Source organism: Lolium rigidum, chromosome 3 (assembly GCF_022539505.1).
Source record: "Lolium rigidum isolate FL_2022 chromosome 3, APGP_CSIRO_Lrig_0.1, whole genome shotgun sequence".
NCBI classification, from domain to species: domain Eukaryota; kingdom Viridiplantae; phylum Streptophyta; class Magnoliopsida; order Poales; family Poaceae; genus Lolium; species Lolium rigidum.
Window position 1 is genome coordinate 177,876,896 of NC_061510.1, and position 8,134 is coordinate 177,885,029.

The following is an 8,134-nucleotide window of genomic DNA, read 5'->3' on the forward strand; positions in this document are numbered from 1 at the left end:
GTAACCTAGTTGTACCCGGACAGACCTCTCGAGACCTAGCTCACAATATAAGGGCTAGGACAGGGTCTGCCGAGGGAAACACAATCAACTTACCATAACCACCGCAAGTCTAGAGCTAGGTCATACAAAATCTTAGCCTCTCGATGAGATCTTAGTTCAAGCCTTCGGCTGACCCATTGTAACCCGATATTTTCGATAATCAAGATCAGACAAGCAGGAAGTAAGGGTTTTACCTCATCGAGGTCCCCGAACCTGGGTAAATCTTTCTCCCAGTTTGTTTGGTATACGATGTGTCGTGTTAGCCTGCAGGATTCCGTCAACCCTAAGCCCCAAAAGGTGGGCATTGCCGAGGAGTACCCTCGACAATTGACGCCGTCTGTGGGAAACCTATTGGCACAAGACTCGTCATCGGATGCTTCAGTCATGTCATCCACGACTCCACCAGCATCGCCGACGCTTTCGCCGGCCCCTTCATCACCAAGCTCTGGGAACTCGTTTCGATTCGGGTCCTTCGAGTTTACTCCGCGCAGCGACTCGTCTCGTCCGATCTTTTCGGACTTACAAGGCGGCTCGATATGACGTTCGGGAGCGTCCACTACTGCATCAACACTGAGGCGTCCTTCGATTGCCCGATCCGTTCGTCTCCAACACAACCAGGACTCCATCATCAGTGGCAGCAGGATCCACTGCATTGACTCTTGTTTTAATCGGTCTGACGATCTCTTCATCACCATCGACACCGTCTTCATCACCATCGACACCATCTTCATCGCCATCGACTCCACGCCATTCAGCATCGTCTATGTTCGTTGGATATGATGACTCTACGTCATCCGATCTAATGTCGTACTATTGCCTCAACTGCGACACTAGGCATGGATTGGGCTCAGATGACACACCGTTCGTCTATAGTGCCAATTACTCTTCAGATGAAGAAAGTATCGATAGCATCATCAGGGTGGCCACCTGGACGGTGGCGCATCATCAAATCTATGCGATCCTCAATCCAATCAACGGAGACGAAGGAGAGCGCACCCACGTAACAACAGGAGCCGCAATGATGAAAACAGCGCCAGCGATGGTGATAGTGACTATACTATTACTGAGGAAGAGTGGGAAATTGCCCGCGCTGCTGTGATCAACAATACTCGGTTTCCTTCCGGAACTTCGGCAGGAATTCTCAATGCTTACCATACTCTCCTGCAAAGGAATCGAGAGCGATTATCAAACAAGCAGGCCAATCTTGAGCGACGCAAACTTGCGGTTGATCAATCCAGCGAACGACGTAGAATGTCACATGGTATCGCCTCTCGAAGGAACCAAGGTTCAGGAACATATCGACCAAGGATGCCGCGACTTTCGGAAGAAGATCCCAAGGGAGATAACTTCAAACTTGTCTAACTCCTTTATGACTATGCACACCGCAGGCATGCTCAGGCCAAAGACTATCGAAGGTGCAACAACCAACCTCGCAGCTTACTTAATCAACCATCAGCCCACAGCCGATGGGCCGGTAGCACAAGCCCATCGAGGTGCCCTAGAAATCCTCGCAATCCTTGTGGACAAACTCGCCCCTAGGAAGGAGAAAACTGTACATCAAGGCAGTAGGTCCAGGAATCCCTCGAAAGACGCTCATGATGACATCACGCAAAGCAGAATCAACAGGGCCCGACGACGACGTGCTGCAAGGGAAGGATATGATAGCGATGAATCTGAAGAAACCCAGGAATACGATGGCGAGCTGCGAGGAGCCGATTGTTTAAGTCACAAGATTCGGGAGGCAATGCAACCAAAGAGATTCAAGCCTACTCCTACTGATGCAGCCAAGTATGACGGTCAATAGGAGTCGAGGTTGTGGATAGATGATTAGCTCCAAATGGTGATCTTACACAAGGGAAATCAAATAGCGGCGATGCAATGCGTGCAGCTTTACTTGAAAGATTCGGCACGGGCATGGTTGAGAGGCCTGCCGAATGGATCTGTTAAGTCCTGGGACGATTTAGTTGATGCTTTCGTAAAAAACTTTCAGACAACTTACAAAAGACCAGTCGGAATCGAAGATTTGCGTCATTGTCAGCAGAAGCCGAAAGAATTGATGCGCACATACATCGGGCGCTTTACCAAACTTTTAAATGTTGCCGAAGATGTTTCTGTTGATAGAGCAATCGACGCTTTCAGTGACGGTATCCGATGAGAATCATATATCGAAGAACTTGGCTAGAAGAAGCCAAAAACTATCACCAAATTGATGGAGATTGCTAATAGTTGGGCTGATGGAGAGGATCACGTTAGGAAACCGCGTCCTCGCAGCGATGATGAAGATGATGACCAGCCGAGACATGATTCGGGTCATCGACGAGACCGCCGTAAGAAGAGGAAAGACCGCGGATACAATGATACTAACATTGTGGCTGCTAGATATTCCGATCGATGAGATGATCGGTATGATGATAGGCGTGATGATAGGCGTGACGATCGTGGTAACTTCAAGGAGCGACCTCCAAGGGTCCCAGAGTTACCCTTCGCTGAGCAGCTAAATGCTCCTTGTTACCTGCATGCATATATCGATTATAAGGATAACGTTAAGAAGTCAAGTCATCTGCTTAGAGATTGTCGACAGTTCATTGAAATGCAGAAATTCTACGACACAAGGAAACCACAACAGACTGAGTCCGCCACCACCTCCTCCTCAACACCAAGTTCAGCAAGTTCAAACTTGCAATTCTAATGAAGCCTTCCCTCCACCACGGGGGCAGATGAGCATGATTCACAGAACTGGTGTTTCCAGGAGGGAGATGAAGAAGCTCACACAAGAAATCAACCTCGCAGAAAGTAACATGGCCAATATTCTAGAATACATCGACTGGTCATCGTAGAGCGTCATATTCAGCAAAGCCGATCATCTGATGTCTATCCCAAAACCAGGTCATGCCGCTTTGGTAATTGAAGCACAAATCGGGGGGTTCAGTATGAGCAAAGTATTCATGGATGGCGGCAACGTATTGAATCTGATATTCTCCAGCACAGTAAAAAAATATGGGCATCGCGACCAACATGTTAGAAGAATCAGATACATGTTTCCATGGCATCGTACCTACTTTGCCAGCATATTCTCTCGGCAAGATTTCTTTGAGTGTCGTCTTCGGGAAACCTGGCAATTTTAGGAAAGAAAGGATTGAGTTCGAGGTAGTGAATTGGGAATCAGAGTACCACGCTATACTTGGGAGACCAGGTTATGCTAAGTTCATGGCTGTGCCGCATTATGCATATCTCAAGCTAAAAATGCCAGGCAACAATGGGACTAATATTACAGTCCATGGAAGTTTCTCTCGCTCGGATAACCGTGATCGCGACTTTCAGAAGATTGCTGCTAAATTTGGAGTGAAACTAGAAGTTATCGACTTCCCCTCCAAAAAGTTAGCTCTTCGAGATAAGGATCTCAAACTCAAGGAGGATGATAGCATCAAGAAATTGAAGAAGAAGCTAGATGATTCTGCAGTAGCAGTTCCAGCCATTGCACCTTCGACAGTTGATGATAAAACCTCAGTCGAAGGAACCAGCAATCTGGCGATCATCACAAGTACTTCCAAGGAAAACATCAATGCCGCTTCAAAAACTATCAGCATCTCCAGAGCCACCGACTCCTTAGGCGTGGATAACGACAAGAAGGACCCTTCTCTTGCATGAAGAAGACGAGCGGCAACCTGCACCTTTATCTTTCTTAGGAATTTACTTTAAATAAGGCTTTTTAGCTATAAGCAACATTATCTTATATTATCATCATCGACCTATTAATAAAGACTCGGTTTTCGTTTATTCAAGTGCTAAAATTGATTCGGGGCAACCGAACATGTTCTTCAAGATTTTTTTTGCAAAATACCGCGAATATTGACTTCGACCAAATGAACTCGATAAAAAAAGATCGAGGGTTTCTTCAACGATTATGCCCGAAATTACCATTTAAAGCCTCGACAAAATATGAGCGCTGCAATAGAAGGTAAAACAACCGGGACTTACAATAATATACAATTGTCCTTTGCTAAAAGTCTCAAGAAAAAGTGAGCACTGCAGATGGCAAGGATAAAGACTATATACAAAGGAAAAACAAAAATACCTAGGCCGGTACTTGAAACAAAGGAAGTACTAAAGAGCGACGGAGTCGACGGCAGGAACAGTTCCCTCGATTCGCTCGGGGGCTGCCGCCAAAACAAACATCGCTGGTTGAAGCGAAGTTGCAAATTACTATGGGTTCAGCGAACCTGCAACATGAGTTGACCACTCAAAGAATTTGCCTCCAATAACTTTCGTGCAATAACATCAACGATGCCTAAGAAATTTCTAAGAGGCATCAAGAATTTCTCCTTGGACAACAAAAATGTGTCAACGACACCTAAAGAAAATATCAAGAGGAACTCGTGTTTTGCCAAAAATATCAAAATATGACATCTCCAACAAAACTTACATCATACACATAATGCACCTAAATATTCGGCTGCAACATAATATCGAGTATAGACAAATATCGCTACAATAAGAGCACAAATTTGTTTTTATGAAGATTCTGCTGGGGCATCTACTTTTGTTGCCATTAGATTCGCAGTGGGATGTTTCGATAGCAAAAAAGCATAAAAGCAAACTCTGGACCTTCTTGGCATTACTAAACTTCGACATCAAAGTCAGCAAAGTCGGAGGAACTTCATTTAAAGGAAACATCGTCTTCCAGATCATCCTCAAACTATTGTAGCATTTATCAAAGAACCGGTGTACTTGATGCACCCGGTCTTGAAATTTGGCGACTGTGGCAGCCTTTGATTGATTCTTCCAGAAGACTTCGACAAAACATGCTAGACTGATCAAAGCATATACGTGTTCATGCACACGGTTGTTCTCATCTGATAAATTCAGATCCATGATTGTCGAAGGAGATAGTAGATATAGCATCAAAAGATTCTTGGCGGCATCAAGGAAACTAAAGAAGAAAAAAATAGCCAAGCTTTCTGTTGCCTTGTGCAATTCAGTCATTGCATAGCGCTCACATCAATGGCTAGTTTGCCCTTCTTCTTTATTATAGCAGCCATGGCATGGAGGCCATGCATATCCTGTTCCAACTAGCTAATACGTGTCCTCATACGCTGAAGCCAGTCGTTTTCAGAATCATTGGCCGAAGAACCTTCGAAAAAGGAAGGTACAAGAGCCACCTGCAATATACACCGTTAAGTGTGTCAATGAATATATGAGGCAACAATTGGATTACTCCCATCGGGAGCATACATTCAAAGACCAGGAACATTGCGATTAAAACAAGAAGATACTGGCTACATTGCCAGTACGGAATTCATTACAAAAAGCCTTTTAAATAGGGCATTGTTCAAACTAAACGGTGAAGATTACATAAAAGACTAAAATCAAGGAGCCTGGGTCTGAGTCGATAAACTTGGGCCAGGCTTCCCAGCAGAAGATTTATTGGCCGAAACCAATCCAAGAAGCTGCAGCGCGCATTTTCGTGCAGAAACTTTGAAAAGGCTCAGATCAATAGCTTGCCCATCCCGATCCTTCGGCAGCTCCTTTGTCATCGTCTCCATGTCGGCCTTAAAGCCGTATCCCATCATAAGCTGGAAAGCAAGGAGAGCGTCATAGGTACACGAGTTAGAATACCTCGATAGTAGCCTCAGTGTCGAGAGCGAAAGCATCCATTAGTTTCTCCAGTGTTTTCTCTTGATCGGCTTTCGGAAAGATCATGGCATGGAGCCTTGACATAATGGCTCTGTTCTTCTGGAGAAGAGCACGGACAAGATCACCAGACTCAATGGCCATGGACAGAGCATCGGCAGAGGAATCGGGGAGCTTGCCTCTAGGTCCAGCATGAATATGGCAGCTTCTACAGAAGATAAGCGTAAGAAAATTGAAATCCAACGAAGTTGAGAAAAGAAAATTCAAGGATAAGGCATTAAAAATCACCAAGCAAAGCCAAGACAGACTGACGAAGAAGATCTTCCTTTTCTTTCCTTTGGGCTTCGGTTTCGGCCTTCTCCATTTCTTCATCCTTCAGCTTCTTCTTCAGCTCATCAAGTTCTTTTTTCAAAGAATCAGCATTCTGGCGGGCAGCAACAGCCAATTTTATTGCATTGTCAAGCTTAGAAGAGGTAGATTCAACCTCCTCTTGAAGTCAAATTTTATCGGCTTCAAACAAAGAGAATTGGGAGGCAAAACCCTTCAAAGAGGAGATGACTTTTTGAATATCCTGTAAAAGGAGGAAAAAGTCAAAGAATTAGCATTTGTTAAAATTCAGTATATCCTTTTGAAGACCATACTCGACTACCAGCAGTCAAGTATAGACTCGGGGGCTAGTAGAAGTACAATCATCATCAAGGAAAACGATACACTTACAGGTTTTTCAGCAGAAGAAGGAAGAACTGCGATAGCAGCTGGCGAAGGATTTTCCTTCCCTTTGGAGAGGAAGTTGTCGAGGGCTGGGCAGTCATAGCCGCTGCTCGAGAAGAAGCTTACGAAGCTGCAGGAGTTGGCTTGCTGGAGCTCGTTTTCGCCTTCTTCGAAGGAGGCGATATAAAGCCCTCATCGCTGAAGAAATATACGTCAATCAAAGTTAGCAATCAAATACAAAGGAATTCCTGGATTAAGAGAAGAAACTCACAAATCAAGAAGGTCATCCTCATCTGCGAAACCGCCAGAGGATCTCTTCGGCGGTTAAGCGGTGGCCTTCTCCGAAGCTGCATCAACAAGGAAACCATGATCAGCATCATTGTCATGATTCGACTCCGTTGTATCGCTTAATTCGTCAGCAAAGGATCTACGATATGTAGTAAGAGCTTCAGGATTGGCAGGATCATTGTTGTCAACACCCGGATTTTTAAGTCCAGATGCCTATTATGCCATACATCGCAATCCCAGGAATATTGTTGTTGCGAGACATAATAGTTGAATATCATAGAGTCATCATTTATTACAACACATAATCGTCTTACAAGGGTAGATCACATGATCCAATATTACAATAGTAGTTGATCTATCGATCAACGAACATCACAAATAGCGGAAGCGAAGTAGTAGTGGCTATCTAATCCACAGGCCAACGCTTGACGTCAGGAGCGGTCCTAGTTATCGTAGACGTCCTGCTGTCCATCTTCCTCGTATCGCTGTTCACCTTCATAGTCCGGCCATTTGAATAGCCAGGGACAAAGCCATGAGTACTTTTAAAGTACTCGCAAACTAATACTAGTGTAAGCACTATTAATTCTAGTAAGGGGATACTAAGCTCTAGGTTTATTTGCATAAAGCCAAGTTTATTTCATAAACATTTAGAAAAGACTCTTCATTTGCTAAACTAACTCAAGTGGGAACATTAGTGTCATTCCCACAACTCTATTGTGATTCCATTTAAAGTCACCATTCACCTTTCAAATTCAAGTCCCAAGTCATATGTCACATTTTTGAAAATGGTCTGATGACGGAACAGTATGGCCTTTCCAACCGTCCATAACCGTGGACGCGGCTATTCGAATAGTTCTACACTCGCAGAGGTCGTACACTTGTGCCACAATATTTGCAATAATCCGTCAGTGGTTAACTGGCCCTGATTTACCATACTCCGTATGCGGACTACCAACCATAACCTTTCACTTACATACTCTAGTACAGGCACCTCTCCCCATGAGCTTGGCCTCCCGGTGAAAACCGCAGTCAACCCGGGAACTGCACAGGGCTTGGGCCGGACATTCACCTCATTCCACGTCATATTGCCTCGTTTTGTTTGTTGTGGAGGCAGCCCTCGGCCTAACCCCGATGACGCTTGTTAGAGGGAACCCATACTAAAGCACATAAATTTCTAGCTAAGCCCTTACCCATATTGGGTATTGTGGGGGTACTTTCAAAATTGGAATGGTATCGCATCCGAACCCAACCATCAGCTTTTGTAAAATTCACCAAGTCATTCACCAGTCATATTCACCTTCAAAATCTTTCAATAGAATGATTCATCATTCCAAGGTTTTTCAAAGTCATTTCATTTCACATGATCCCATCTAGAGTAGTCAATTCTATTTGTTTAGCACTAGCAACTAGTCATGAGGGGTGCTAACTAGCTTGTCTTGCTCTAGGCTAACTTTGATGCTCTTGT